Genomic DNA, 15,610 nt, shown 5'->3' with positions numbered 1-15,610 from the left:
AGCCCCAGCATATGCTGTTAAGGGATTCCGTATAGGACAAAAACCACTGTAAAATGGCTGCAGCCAGAACACAAGACCCCACAAGTAAAGAAAGCTGCCAAAGCAGCTATCTAAAAGGAAGCTAAAATGAGCGTATTCCCAGTTGCACAGCACTTTTCCGGGATGTCTGCACTGTCTATCACACTTTGGAAGTCACAGCTTGCAGAATAAACAAATTAATTGTCTGACATTGTTGCTGGAAACCACCGCCAGCACAAAATGGAAGCAGCTACAACAATAAGTAGAGGAAGGCTCACTGCCGGAAGCGGGGAAATTGCGCTGATGATGTATGTCAGGGCAGGACAGGCAGATCTTTGCAAAAACAAATTAATAAACTTTGTTAAATGTCAATAGCTTGTAGCAAGCACCTAGAGATGCCAGGCGCTCGGCAGCAGAGGGGCCATGCACAAGCCCGCCCTGGGAAATGCTCCAGGTTTGTTCACTGTTGCTGTTATTCCTAGCAGAAACTCCCTGCTTGCCATCCACACTTCATTTTGTCTAGCCATTTATTCTACAGATGAAGAGTTGTCCCATAACCTTCCATGGCCAAAGAAAACCAAATTTGCTATTAAAACCAAGGTGGTTTGTTTGTTTCTTTGTTTTTCCTGTTTTCTTGCATTTTTAAAAATTGACAGAACTCAAAACACTTCATAAAAGTAAGCAGGTATTATCCCACATCTCTCATACAGGAATACAGACCTGTGGACCTTAGAGCAACCCACTAAGGGGAAAAAAAGACCTATTCTCTTTTCATTATTTTTACACAAATGGAAAAGCTTGAGGTTTCTGGGTTTTCTCATTTCTTGAAAAAAGAAAAAGGCCCAGAGGGCAGGGAGAGGTTGATGAAGAAGGTGTCACCCCAACCTAAGCTACCAAAATGGAGACACTCATCCACAACTGCAAGAAATTCTCCAGCAAAGACAGGGCAGGCCACACTTGATAAATCCTAATAGTTACTAAGGTGAAAAAAGGATCGAGGGGCTCAGAGGGGAAAACAAAAAAGCAGCCAACCCAGTTTCAACAACAGAGCTTGAAGGATTCATGGGGCTACTAATGCCAATTAGCTGTTAGCCACTGGTGAGGCTGGAAGCAAACCCCATTTTTCATGGTGCCCCTTCTGATTTCACAAACCTTAGCCTAAAATTAAAAACATGTCCCGAAGTGTCAAAACCTTGATTTTTTTTTTTCTTTTCCCTGAGAGTTTAAACCACCACCTCTGGCCAGCTGGCAGAGAGGCAGCTGCCGATGAAACAGGGGAGTTGCCTTCATTCGGCTGCAAATCTGCAGCAACCGGATTTCTCCAGCAAGGGTACCACAGCATCCCTAAGACTACGCATGGATTTCTCCACAATTTCGATTTTCACTGAACTCCTGACCTTTTTAGCAAACACATCAAACTCTCCAGACAGAACAGTCGTCACCTTGAAACAATATGTGAGGGGAAAGAATGGCTGAGATTTTCTGCTTCTCCACTTCAGTAATTTAAACAGAGAGGAAGGCGTTGGTACGCACTTCCATCTGCTTTCTTCAAATTAAAAAAAAAAACAAGGAGATGAAATGTATACAATTAAAAAGTTACAGTTAACTTCCTTTCAGTAATGTCTGTAGGATGATTTTTGGCCTGCTAGGAAACTCCAGATGGGAAGAGTAATGAATATAATTTAATACGAATAACAGGAGATCAAAGAAATGCTTTTCTGAGTTGGAGCGCACTGAGTTATTTCACACAGCTTAATGGAGAACTCAGGAATAAATTATTGCATTTTGCTATTTTCTTATATTTTTGTTTATGCAAATCAATTCCCCTTAACCTAATTTGTGGAGGACCAGACCTATAACCCAATAAAACCATAAAATGTCACTAGGATGGTCATACAACTGGCTAGCACTTATCCAAAAGGCTATATGTTGTTAACTGCTCATCGGTTTTTTCCTCTCTTCCCCTCCAGTGCCTCAGGATTTATACCACCAATTAAGACAATAATGAGTGCCCCAGGTTGACCTCCCAGGAGCAAGAATTAATTAAGCGCAGTATTTCTTCGTAAAGAATGACACTTTTCCAAACCATTTATGTAGCTGCTCTCTTGCATGGAAGCACAGTATCAGGAAAGACTTTCCAAATTGTCATCCCCCAAATGTATGACCGATTCTGGTTTACACTCTTAATTTGGGTGTCTGTGTTTATCCATTGGGTTTTCGGGTGGTTGGAGCAGGGGGACCATCTTCCAAGGACAATGTCACAATTTACTAGACATACATGGGGTTTTTTTTGCACAGAGCTACAAAGGAGAGTCACCAAGCAACAGCTACTCTAACAAAGTAGTAGACCTCCTAGTAAAAACAAATAAAAAATCCCTGCCAAGCTATACCCATGCAGTGACATGCAGATTCCTGCAGCAGGCAAGACAAGGAAAAGACTCACGTCAGCTATGCAATTACTATGCTGCAATTACTTGTAGGAGTCTCTCAAATTAGCCTCTCCATTTAGCTGCTGGCAGAGATGGAAACACATGAAGAGGAAAGGGCAAGCTCAAACACAAACCTACATGGGAGAAAGAAGGTATGTGCACGCTCCAAGGAAATTCCCTGTGCAGGCAGGCTTTTACATACTCCTCCTCCTCCCCTCCTAGCCTTCTCCACAGAGGCTTGCAGAGTTCCCGCACATACTTGGCACCACAGTTATTTATCAGAAGAGGCACGGGGACTTTCATTAATTGTCGGCCGATAAAAAATCCCTGCAACTTCTACACAGTCTGAAATTTACAGAGGCACTAGTTTCTAACCCACTATCAGCAACCAAATGTTTATAGCTCAGCTGAAATAATAATACAAACTATGCCACAAATATTTATATATGCCTGCGAGCTGGCTGACGTGCAATTCCCCTTGCTCTAGCAGAGAGATTCGCACAGTTTGCATGCACAGCCAGCTGTTCCCTGCTCTCTCCCCAAGTCACCCAGAGTCAACGCAGCACCCTGGTCTGAGCACAGCCGGCCGGGTGGGTGCCTGTGGGTGCCAGCCCAGCACCCACCTGCCAGGATGGCCAGCAAAGAGCTCGCTCTGCCTGTGCCACAGCACAGCTCCTGCTTGTTTTCAAGACCCAGTATGTTTCTATTCTATTCTTTTCATCCAACCTGAGAAGAGTTTTAAAATGTACCCGATCCTCAGCAGAGTTGTTTCCCAAGAGGGATGAAGTGACGTACAAAAACAACGCAGAAAGCAAACCAAAAATATTCAGAAGAAATAACACGGACACAAACATGCCAAAATAAACCAGATGTCTTGACCATTATGCTTCCTGGTACATTTTTCAGGCATCCATCTGAATGGCTCATCAACACACATTCATTACCTTCCCACAATTGTTTTTTTGCTCTTAATTTTGACAATTGATTTCTAAACAAATATGTTGTATCAAATCCCTTGAAATCTGGCAAGTAATATCTTGTACTTACTACTTTATGCTACACTCATTCCCCCACATTCAGCAACAAAGAAACTCTGCTAATTCAGAACTACCCACTAAAACCTTGTAAAATGGAGAGTTTAGTGAAACTCGGATGCCTGGAGACTAGAAAACAGACTTCACGTAAACACCCAGAAATATGCAAGTCTGGCTCTCTAGTACTGGCAGTAGTCAAGGAAAATTACCTTTCCACACTGCAGCTGAAACTCATTACTGAAGGCAACAGCAGAGGGATGAGTTGGAGCTGGACCAGCTTGTCAAAACCACCATTTTTAAGAGTGAGATGGTGGCCATACCCCTCTGCCCTGTTCCCGTACACAAAGTACAGGTGGTCAAAACGGTCTTGGCAACATGGAAAAACACGCCGAGGGAGGTGGATGAAAAACAGTCTGTGCCAGTGCAGGGGATTAGCAACTGCACAAACGGAGCCAGAGGAATCAACTGATTAGTTCCTCCAAGAAATAAGGACTCTTAAGGTAACATTAAACAGAGATACATATCTTGTTGCAAAACCTGACACAAATCATGCTGAGATGCTGGAAAAGCAGGGTAGCTTACAGGACAAACGCAGCACTGCCTCCTCCTTGCCCGGTGCTGGGCACCACTGTTCACTCAGCCAAGCCGTAGGGAAGCAAGGGAGAATCTGGGACTGGACAACTTTGACGATGAGAAAACATGACCTTTCAGAGACGAGTGAATGAACTGGGGCTGATTAATCTAACACAGGAAAATCTTAGCAACATGTTTTCCTGTTTTCTCCCTCCCCTGCCAGACTTTAATCAATGGCCAGATTCAAGCGCAGAGCTCATATAATCACAAGACGATCATTCTTTCAGTTTACGAAAATCACATGGACTTGGGGTAAGATAAAAGGTCTTTTTAGTTAGCTCATTCATTTGGCTTCTGGGTCCTGTGCTTGTATCTCTCCTGTTCACCTAACAATCCCTTTCATCTTTCCTTTTAAAAAAAAAACCCAACAGTTTTCACCTCTGTTTCTGTACACGTAGCAGTCACCGTGCATCCCTAAGGGTAAACATGGACTGGTTAAGGCCATTTGCAGCAGCATCTGAGCAATGCCTTGATCCCCTGATCCGAGAAAAAAAAAAACCAAAAGGTAAAGAAGTGCTAAAGAAGTGGTAGTGCCCTTTCCTTTAAAAAATGATCGGCTGCAGAGCTTTCTCTGAAACGCTCTGCTTAAATCTTCCTAAACATGGAGCACTGCCACTCTTTCCGACCAGCAGAAAGCACACAAGGATCACAGAGCACTCTGAGGTGAGGACCTAATAATTTCCATGTATTTATCATAGGTGCACAGGGCTCCAAAGCAAGCCGAGCACCCTGGAGACAGGGAAGACTTCTTCCCTGTTGGGAAGATTCATCTGGAGAGCAGCCAGCCAGGACACTCGCAGTAGGAGTGAACAGTAGCCCATCCGAGTGGCTGCACCATGGCTATAAATCTTGGCTTTCCCTGGTAAAGTGCCTGGGAGGAGGGAGAGGGAACCGGCCACAGCTGACAGTAATGGGTCCCATTAAATTGTCACTTTTAAAGAGACTCTGAAACAGGAACAAACTTGCTCCGTAAGCATTTGATCAGCCTCCCTGCTGCCAGGCGACGGCAGACCCTGCTCACGTGCTGTGGTGGTGGGCCGCTGGCTCTCCCCTCCGATGCTGGAAGGGTCCCCAGACGTCGCTGAGGTTTGCTATAGCTGGAGTCAAATCGCCGACTGCATTTACAGCCAACCAAATCAACATTTTTTTTGAACTACTTGCAACTGTTGTCTCACCTTGTAATTTACGTATCCGTTATTCTAGACAGGGGATCCAGAAACAATATACCTTTTTCCCTTTAAGCATAGGTATTATGATACAGTTTTTATTGCATAGTAACTTTTCCCACTAAAATATATTAAATCAGTAATTTTAAGTGTGGCCATGTGAAATCATAAAGGACTTTACACATAAAAATGTCTTTCTACTTCTCCGCTGTCTCCTGAATTGAGCTGTGGAAATTGTGGGGACTCCTGCATATTATCGAAGGGAAGAACAATTTATGAGTAAGGACCCTGAATATTTGGCAGACCAGCTGCAGTAGTATACCAATTAAACAGTTACTATACCTATATACCAAAACCACCAATTACAGAATTGGATGAGTGGCTTCTTTAATACTGCAAGAAGTTTTTATAACAGGAGTACTGAGCTGCACCGATGTCACACCTAGAGGTGCCTCCTCTATATGGAAAGTTAATCGAGACAATCAGAATAATATAAAATAGGAAGAAGGGCATGACATGTATGACCTTTAGACAGAACTCAAGAAACAATGTACCCATAACTTAGACTAGCAAAATCCAGACACAATGAGGAAAAGATAGGCAATTTCTGATTTTTGGAACGGCTACTCAAAAACGGAAGTTTTTTTAGTAAGGCATTTGTTTTGTTTTACAGGGGGAAGAAAAAGAAAAATGTATACAATAAAGGAATTGAAGAAATAATCTGTAAAGCTGACTTTATTGGAAATACTGAATCTTGGAAAATTACATCTAATTGTCTTTCCTGTTACAGCACAAGACTGAAATTTCACGAAAAGCAGCTCTGCAAAGCTGAACAGCTCTGGGATCCATGCTGTAAATCCAATTGCACTCCATTTCCAGAAGAAGCTAAAGAAAATACCCCTTTAGAAAATTTCCTCAAATGAATTCTTCACTGGGGATTAGAAGGAACCTCTGTTTCCACTAGCAGGTCAGTTGGTAAGCTCACAGAGCAATGGAAGGTCACTTTCCGAGGCCAATCAGAGTACTTCTGCAAACTGGGAAGCTGACTGCTTGCAGACTGGGTGATGGTTTACAATAAACAGAAAATACAGATACGTGTATCTTTCAAAATAAGTAGCAAGCAAAGAGCATCTGACTATCTACTTAACATGTAAGTGGACAGAATGAGATCATGGATAATTCAATTTTGTACCCTTACAAAACCCTTTAATTTTGGATTTACTTCACTAAGATGTAACAATCAGAAAATCTTTAGGTTCTTGTTAAGAAAAACACAAACTACAATTTAAAAAGATACCTAAAGAAAGCAGAACAATGACCCCAACCATGTCACCAGCACCAAAGTCAACACTCAGCCAGAACCACACTCACCGAACTATTCTACTCTCCCCTTTCTTCCAGAGAAAACAGTGCACTTTGTTGTGGGGTCCACCACGCTATCCTAAGTCTAAATTTCACAGATCAATTGCTGTATATCCTTCTCTATCACCCAGTTTCTTTTTAAAAAATTCCAGAGTTAGAAAATGAAAGCTAGTTTTGCGCTGTTTAGTAAGCATAAATAAATATGGCATAGTGCAGAAAAAAACCCCCACTATTACTGTTAGTAGAAAATCTCAGAGTATTTAATTTCTGACATGTTTGCTCAGATATCCATATTTCCTTATCTGCTGAATTACCTCTGCAAACAATACTTTTAAAGATCATATTCTAAAATGTTGTATTAAACATAGTGGAAAGCTGCATTTTCTCCTACACTGTAACAACTTTCCGGATGCACACAGGACAGCCTGTACTCCACATCTATAATTAAAGGCCACATGTGGTCCTTAAACTAATGGAGAGCTATGAACTAGACTGACAAGATGAGAACAAAATAAAAGGTTTTTCCTCCTCTCTAGTGAAGAAAATTGAAAAAGTAAAATCCATTAGAACCTACTTACAGGAAAAGAAAAACACACTCCACATCCATTGCATGCAAACCAGGGGACTTCTCAGCAGGCATGCGTACCAGCCTGAAAGGCAGCCCACCTGCTCCTGGCATCTCAGTACATCACGACATGATTTGCATAGACAGCGCTTTTACACGTACATTATCATTTACTTAATTCTGTTGAAGCTGTTGTAAACCACGCGCACGTTACTGATCCAGTGTGAACCTCAGCTCTCAGCCATCTGCTAATAAGCCACTACAGCTATGGGCAGGTGAAAGTTGGATAGAAATGTGACAAACACATCTACAAGGACTTGTCAGTACCTACCTTGGTAAAAGAAACCATGATTCAACTTCAATAACAGGTAAACACACATGTAAGTTTGAAGTTTCTTCTTTTTACAGTGTGTATTCTTAGGTACAGAAAGGAACCGACACTGCCAGAAGAGTAAGACTCAACAATTTTAGTTTAATAATAACAATAATGAACAATTGTAGCTGTTATGGACTGGTTATTGGGCAAAGACCCTGAAAATATATGCCAAGGTCAGCAGGCATGAAGGCTACATCTATGTTAGGAAATACTCTTAGGGACAGTCACGGGCACTATGGTTGGCTGACGTACAATGGGAAGGTCTACCTCTACATTAGTTAGCTCCTTCAGCCTCTGAAACAGAACAGCTGCATCCAAACCAGCCAGAGGAGATGGCCACACGCAGGAGGAACGCTAGTTGGTACAGACAGAAACCTCCCAGGTACACAGCATGGGAAAGCAGTGCCCCAAAATGTGGCTTGCCACCAATACACCATAGTTTGAGTCTGATGCTATTCTTTTTTGAGAAAGCCTTCACTGATGGTATCAGGAATTTTGCACGAGAAGGGAGTGCGAGATTTAAGCCAAACAATTATGTCTCATATTTTGCATGAACTGTCAATAAAAGAGAGTTGTTTCCAGTTCCTGTATCCACAGGACATTAGCCCGTGTGCTCACAAAGAACTGGAGCAGCATAGTCAGCATGGTTAGAAAGTAGTTTGGGATAATCTCTGTGCTTCTATAGCACTGGCACCACTTCCAGAAAAATAATTAAAGTAATTAGTAAAAAAAACTATTCTCACAGTTTAAGATGAACCCCTGGTCTGTGACTGAGGGCAACAAGCAGGATAAGAGGAAGATGAGCTGTGGGCGTATGAGCTACATCCCCCCTAAAGACACTGCTGCTCTTTGTCTGTCCCTCTCTGCTGCAGAAGCCCAGTGCAGGGGAGCAGCAGAGGTGTAATCCACAACTTGAGCCCCAAATCAAATATGGCATTCAAGCGCACAACATAATTTTCATTTTTGTTATCTACCATGGTTGGCAATTTTTTTTTCCTTCATTCCATCTCATTCACACAACCAGGAAGACACTTTAAAATACACGGTAACATAAAAATGGTTTTTTTTGTTCTGATCCCATCATGTTTCCTTGCTCTCATTGGACTTTGAATAAATATATGCCTCCCCTTCCTTCAAAATATGAAATAAATTCAGTACCTGGTGAAAGCTTTATCTTAAAAACAAAGAGAAAAATCTATTAAGAACTTACTGAAGCACAGATACCAGCTTTTCACAGGACACCTGGCTTTCCTGGTTTTGTTATTTTAAAAACTAAAATCTCAAAGGCAGCATTAAAACAATCACATCTCTTCTGATAGTATGAGACATATAAAAACTCCAAGTTTTCAGTACTACATTTAAATTAGCTGCAACTCATTTGGTGTCTTTCTGCATATGGCATTGCTCTCTGCAAACGAATGGCTTTGAATGTTGCTATACTGCGAAGTGCTTTCAGTTTAAGATCAGATGGTATTAATACTATGCAGAAATGTATCTCAAAATACATTTTTCACCTTCTAAAAATGATGGTTGATTTAGCTAAAACTAGGAGCAATTTTCTATGGTTTGAAGAATTTTTTCATAGCTGTGCATGAACGACAGCATGCCATCTCTACTGCTGGCACTGTCACTTACTAATACAGCTTAAATGGAGACGAATACAGCTTGATCATTCAAGCTGATCTATATTTTTCTTTCAACTGATAGAAGCTTTTACAATTGCATTGCTGCAAACAATATTACTTCTTTCCCAGATACAAATCATACTGTAACCAAATATTTAAAGCTCAGAAAAAAAGCAGTTTCAACTTTACATTTCTTATTTTTTGTTTTCAGTTGTAGGTGATTTAAACATGCCAGAAACCCAAGACAAACAATTATATGGAATATTAATTAGCTGTTTTTATAAGGTTTGCTTTTATTTTTATTTTTAGTGTTAAGCAACTCAGAAAATTCTATGTCTGGGTCTTTAACTCCCAGTAAAGGGGCATAAATATAGGCTTAAATATAATTAAATCATAGCTTGAAGCTAACATGTGCAAGAGTAATGTTATCAAAAAGAACTGCTGCTTAAGATCCCGCTACAATCCCAGAACTGCCTAAGAAAATGCAAATCTGTCCTTACATGATGGAAGAGGCATTATTGAAAGAAAAATGGATCTGTCTCGAAGAACACTGTTCCATAAAGGGAACTTTGCTATGACAATCCCTAAAATATTTTAGGCCACTCATCAATGTTTCTTGCAGACCAAAGCATAATATCCTTGCTGTGGAACTTCAAGTAAATAAATAAAATCAAAACCAGCTCCACTCTCTGTCAGCAGCATTCTGTAAAACCGTTGTTGACCAATGCTGACCATGGATTCATGGCCCAGAATGGGGGAACCCCAACCCTCTCAGTGTCCAGAGGGACACGACCGTGGGGGATGTCATGGAGAATATTGACACAGCTGTGCTTTGGGCACCTAACTCAATGGCTCATGGGGACAGGCTGGTCAGGAGGGTGACCCAGAGTAGATCTAGTTTAGATGCTCTGAATCAGTCATCAGAGGAGCTCCTCTCCCTCCACAGACTGCAGAGAGCGCCCAGTCTTCAACTGCAACTGATTTTGGGCCTCAAGTTAACTAGTAGGACTGTCTCTCACTGCGCTTGTAAGCAAGTAAGATAAAGCTGTAACAAAATGACAGCTTTTCTCCCAAGCTAAACATCCACGTGGATCAGCAAATCTGGACAAAGCAAAAACCGTTTAATTTTCTCTTTTTTTTTTCTTTTTCTTTTCTTCTGCTTATCTTTTTTGTAGGAGTCAGTCCTACAGAATTATAGACCTAAATTTCAAGGTTTATATCTATGTCTATTTTCCATGCTGCTTAAAGTCTTCGCAATAAAAAAAAGTATATATATGTATTTGAGTCAGGAAGGTGTCAAACAAATAGATGTATTTTCATAGCTGAAGGCCTTTGAAAACATATTAAATGTGGCTACCCTTTTAATTCAATGATCCCACATTAGATGTGACTTCATATGAAAATTCTGACGGAAGGAAAGCTATTCTTCTTTTATGATAAAAGCCAACCTGGGATCTCTCAGTACTGAAGTAGATTTATCTACATTTTTGTCCATTAGCATCAACAACAGGCAGAGAGGCACCTTGATCATTCAGACAAAACTGCTCGACTGTAAACCTACCCTCTTATATGCTGTTCTGCCTTCTCTCCCGAAACTGCTCCAGGCATCTTTGCTGCCCACCGAATTCAAGCCAGGAATCCCGGCAGGGTTGCCAGCAGAGGAATGCCATCTTTTAAACGTCCAGAACAAGAGACAAGGCTTTCAGAGACAGCTGAAGCTGCCAGAACACCAGCTTCTCCTCCTCGCCCACACAATGATGGCATTGTGTGGGGGAATCCACCCCACTACTCTCAAGTCCCCCTTTCTGCAAACCCGGCTACAATGATGAGTCAAGTCAGGACTGAAGAGCTGAGCTTTTGGTGACATCCAGCCCTATAACCACTTGTACCAGCTGGATAAATCCAAGTTGCTCATTTTGTATGGAATTTGTTTGCATGCTATCTAGCAACACCCAGAGACCAGGGCTGGGGAGGGGGGCGGGTGGAATAAAAAAGACTTCAGAAGTCTTTAATTGAGGTCATGAAACACATGAATAGATTCCAAAACCCGCCTCTGAAATGCCACACAGTTTACAAAAGGAAAAAGTTGTAAATAAGCTGAACATTGTCAATGTATTGTATTTAACACATAAAAAGATAGACTGCCTCTGGAATTTTTCTTACAAAATGCAAGTGCACTGTGAAGATCAGTTTGGGTTTGAGATTCTACTACATACACAAAGCCATTGACAGGCTATGATGCACATAAGCCTTTTGCAGAATAACACCCAGAAATAAACACAAAGCCAAGATTTTTTTTTTTCAAAACCAGTTTAAAACACAAAAAAAATCCTGACTGCTGACTGATCAAATTGAAAAAAAGCTGGGGATATCAACCTTTTGAAAGCTCCTAATTTTCAAATTTGGAAGGCAAGAAGTCAGGTGCTCTACATCTACAACCAAAACTAAAATTTTCAGCACGTACGCACTAAAATTAGAAAAAAAGACAGCTTAAAATTATTTAGACAGCTCGTAAACTTTCATTGTGGTTCATAAGTACATATTATGAAATATTCCAGCCTCTAAAAACCTTAAAAGGCTAGTATACCGAAACAAACCACCGAACAATCTTCCTAGTGGGGCGCAGTACTGAAGACTCTGGTAATGAGTAAGACAGAATGATCACTTTAAAAAAGGGTGCTTAGAATACTGAGAAAGTGTTTGGCAAAGGAGATTGTTCCCAGGTACCTGAAAAAATAAGGTCCAAGGATGACAATGAGGGGGAAAAGGGGAAGGAAGGACAGGAGAAGGGACTAATCTTATCATTGCATGAGAAGACCACAGCAATGCTTTGACAATGAAGGCAGCTGAAGGCAGATTCTGGAGGAAAAAGGACAACAAATCGTGTAAATTACAATGCTGCAGAGCAGAAATTATGTCATCAGGGCATGATGTCTGAAAAAAACTGCACACCATGAGATTACAGTTGGTGATGTCACATAGGGAGAGGATGGGAAAGTTCTGTCTTCAGTAACTCTGTGTCCAAGGTAGCAGCGAGGGGAGCAAGAGGATACACCGGGGTCAGGCAGCAGGGGAGAAGTCAGAGATGGGGTAGCTCGGGAAATCGTCTGTAGGTTGATGACAATTTAGGGAAGACAAAATTCCCAGTGCAGTGTTTTCCAAACTGAGCCTCAGAAAGTCATAATTGCCATCCACAGCTCCCCAAGGGCTCCTGGCTGGAAGGTTCCCCATTAAAAATACACCCTTTATGAGCAGAATACTGCCATGACCTCCCCCACGGTCTACCATCAAACAGTTCAGTAGGCGATGCTTTTGAGACAGAAAACCAAAGAACTGAACCTCAGGGAACAGCATCAGGAAGTGGATAAAGAGCCATTTAAGAAGACACTGAATAAACAGTAAGTAAAGGAGGAGGAGAATCTAAAGAGCCCTGAAAGGCAGGAAAAAGAAAGCCTGCTGAATCAAAGGCATTCATCAAGCCAAAACCTTCAGGACAGAAAGCTGTCCCTTTGCACTAGACAGAGACTGCTAATAATCACTGTGATGGCACCTTCACCGGCGCTCAAAGCATAAAGGCAAAGGAGAAGGAAACAGAGAAAGAACTAGAAGAAAACCATGGGAGAGCCAGCACAGAAAACCAAAGGGAATAGGACCCGAATTAGATAAATCTGATATGAGCAGAGTTTTCCATTTGTGTTTTCCTTGAGAAAGACGACTGCCAGGAGTTCGAAGGGAAAGGTAAATGAGGCAGAAAGGAAAAAGGAAAAGACTTGAGAAAAGGACCTCAGAGCAGAGGGAGGTATAAGGCAGGAGAAAAAAGAGTGAATTTAATGTTTAACATCACAGAACAGAGATGCAAATCAGGTGAAGAATGAAATAGTGGATAAAGGTGTAAAGAAAGACAAAAGGGCAACAGTTCAGAGGAAAAGAGAAAAAAAGGTAATTAATACTTGATTCGTCTCCCCATCCCAACAGCTTTTGAGCACGCTAACCAGCTTTAGTGAAACTGCAAATGTCAAAGCAAATCAAGTTGTTTGAAATTGCATGGAGATGTGTGTTGAGGTAAAGGAGAAATAAACTTGTGTTTCCTAACTAGACGAAAGACTGTAACATTAATTCCTCCTTATTGCTCCCTGATTCACCAGAGAATCAGCATGAAACTCCAGCTCCATACCAAGCAGAAGCCTTCTATGAAACACAGGCTCTCCAATAAACCTGGGCTAACCAACTGAAAGGCCAAGATCCACAGGAGGCAAGGCTTCCCTAGCAGCAGTACTCAATGCTCAGTGTTTTATTTAAATTCGCAAAGCATCTGGCTAAATTTTTGTATGAAGAAGACTGAAGAGAATGAGAAGTGTGAAGAACTGATATTGGGAACCAAGGGTGAAGGTAGGCTGGAGTACAGACAGGAGCCTACATGGCTAGAAATAAGAAGTACAAGGCGGCAGCTTTCTTTTGGTACGGGACCAAGAAATGAATGTGTGAAAAAGCAAGTATAGATCAAAGATGAAGGAAAAGAAAAATAAACTAAACAGTCCAAAAAGGCTCAAGAAAAAAGGGTAACATTCTGCAGAGAAAAAGTAGAAACTGGCGATGTAGAGGTTTCTGAGGCTGTCTCTGGTGTTGTGATCACATAATGCTGTCTATTGTCATCCAGCACATCACTTCTGTTGACCTGAAAGCTCAGACAACATTCAACAGCAAATGTAGTAAATGACAGTCCACCAAAGGGACCACTAGCTGACTCCGTGGTCTCATCATGTTCTTTGCCAGTTCCTGGCACTCACTAAGGAAGTTGATTCAATCAGTGGAAGATATTCATAAGATCCTAGTCCAACCTGTTGAAGTGCTAGCATCAACTAACCCAAATATTACCAGTCTCATGCAGCCAAGTGACTGCTTTGGAATCTTGTTATTTCTCATAGACTGACAGGTTTCGTATATAACTGATCTTTTCTTCCCCTCCACCTCCTCTTTTAACAGCAGCTATTGCTAAGTGCTGAATTACCTCATCTTGCAAATTAGCAAATAAGTGAACACGATTATTTTGTGGTTGTTGAATAACAGCCAACACATTACAAGATGGATTTCTTCATGTATTTTGACAACTGTGGTCTTGCTTTAATTATTTATGAAAATGCTTTGCAGTATGCCAATAAAAGCCCTATAGTATATTTTTGCATATTTTTAAAAAATAATGAAGGCGTAGGGACATGTGACCTTTCTGCTGCAGTCTGCAATTACTTCTGTATTTAGAAGGAATATGTGGGTGAGCAAATGACACCACCATTTGTGTTTTAACATTTGAGTATGATGAGATTTCCTATTTAATGAAATCAGCTACAGCATATTCTTACCATAGTTCTTCCTAACAGACACTTAAATTTTGATAGTTTTGTGGCATCTAAAAGAAAAAAATAGAGACATGACATCCAAGGAAAACCTCAATACCAGAAAGAGATTCTAAAACCGAGGTGAGCTTAGTTACTTTTACTATTTCAGTATCCACAGTTTTAAAAATAGGGAAGGAACCAGACTCCAATCGTACACTTTTTTTGCCTAATGACACAAACCCAGGACTATGATATGTCACTACAAAAGGCTAGTAGAATGGAAGAAATTGCAGGTTCAAAGGATAAAGTAAAAATGGCTAACTGTACAGTATCCGAAAAATATAATATTTCACAAAAATAAACAGGCAAAATACCTTTTATTGATTTATTCTAATAACTTTATATGAATATAGCACCTGTCGTATTTTCGGCATGCATTAGGATCTTCACTGCACTAAGCACTGCACAACTATTTTTATTTGAAGAATGAAAATCATAGGTCTTTTTTTTTTAATTGTTAAAAAAGAACATTGCACTAGGGTACCATCACTAATAAAGTTAACTATGAAAGCATCTGTCCTATGATAGCTTTTCTTCAGCATTTGTTGCACTACCTTCTTCCTTGCATGCATAACATTCACTGTATGTACACCTCTAATTATTGCCATACACACATGGTTTAGCTGACATTGCTTCTCTGATGTGTATCTTGTCCTTAGACGTTCTCTACTTTAGAATGGTGTGTCTTATTACTGCATCCTACACATAGTCAATTCATGCCCTGACAATCACAGCATCGGAAAGTAGCAGACATGCCAGCACTATATTCTGTCAATTTAAATTTTGTGAATACTAGCCTGCTAATCCTTAAATTCCCAGTTTGATTTGAGATTTGTTACAGATACAGACTATGCCCAAAATTTACAGATGATCACATCGTTTTCCCAAATTCCACCCACCGGACACACAGAGGTAGGAGCTCACAGAAAAAGCCAGGCTGAGAGCAGACAATGGCCATGTGAGTTCCCAGGGTACACCTGACCTACAGATGGACAGTGAAGAGTCTTAA

The 15,610-nt window shown here is 40.9% G+C and overlaps 1 protein-coding gene across 7 annotated transcripts in view; it reads right to left on the bottom strand.

Annotated features, from left to right (window-relative positions):
- RARB (retinoic acid receptor beta) overlaps window positions 1–15,610 on the bottom strand; it is a 337,838-nt gene that overhangs the window by 53,742 nt on the left and 268,486 nt on the right. The gene's annotated exons all lie outside the window — the stretch shown is intronic.

Source organism: Phalacrocorax aristotelis, chromosome 2, assembly GCF_949628215.1.
Source record: "Phalacrocorax aristotelis chromosome 2, bGulAri2.1, whole genome shotgun sequence".
In the NCBI taxonomy this organism is placed as follows: domain Eukaryota; kingdom Metazoa; phylum Chordata; class Aves; order Suliformes; family Phalacrocoracidae; genus Phalacrocorax; species Phalacrocorax aristotelis.
The sequence above is the reverse complement of the archived record's forward strand: the minus strand, read 5'-3'. Positions and strand labels throughout refer to the sequence as shown.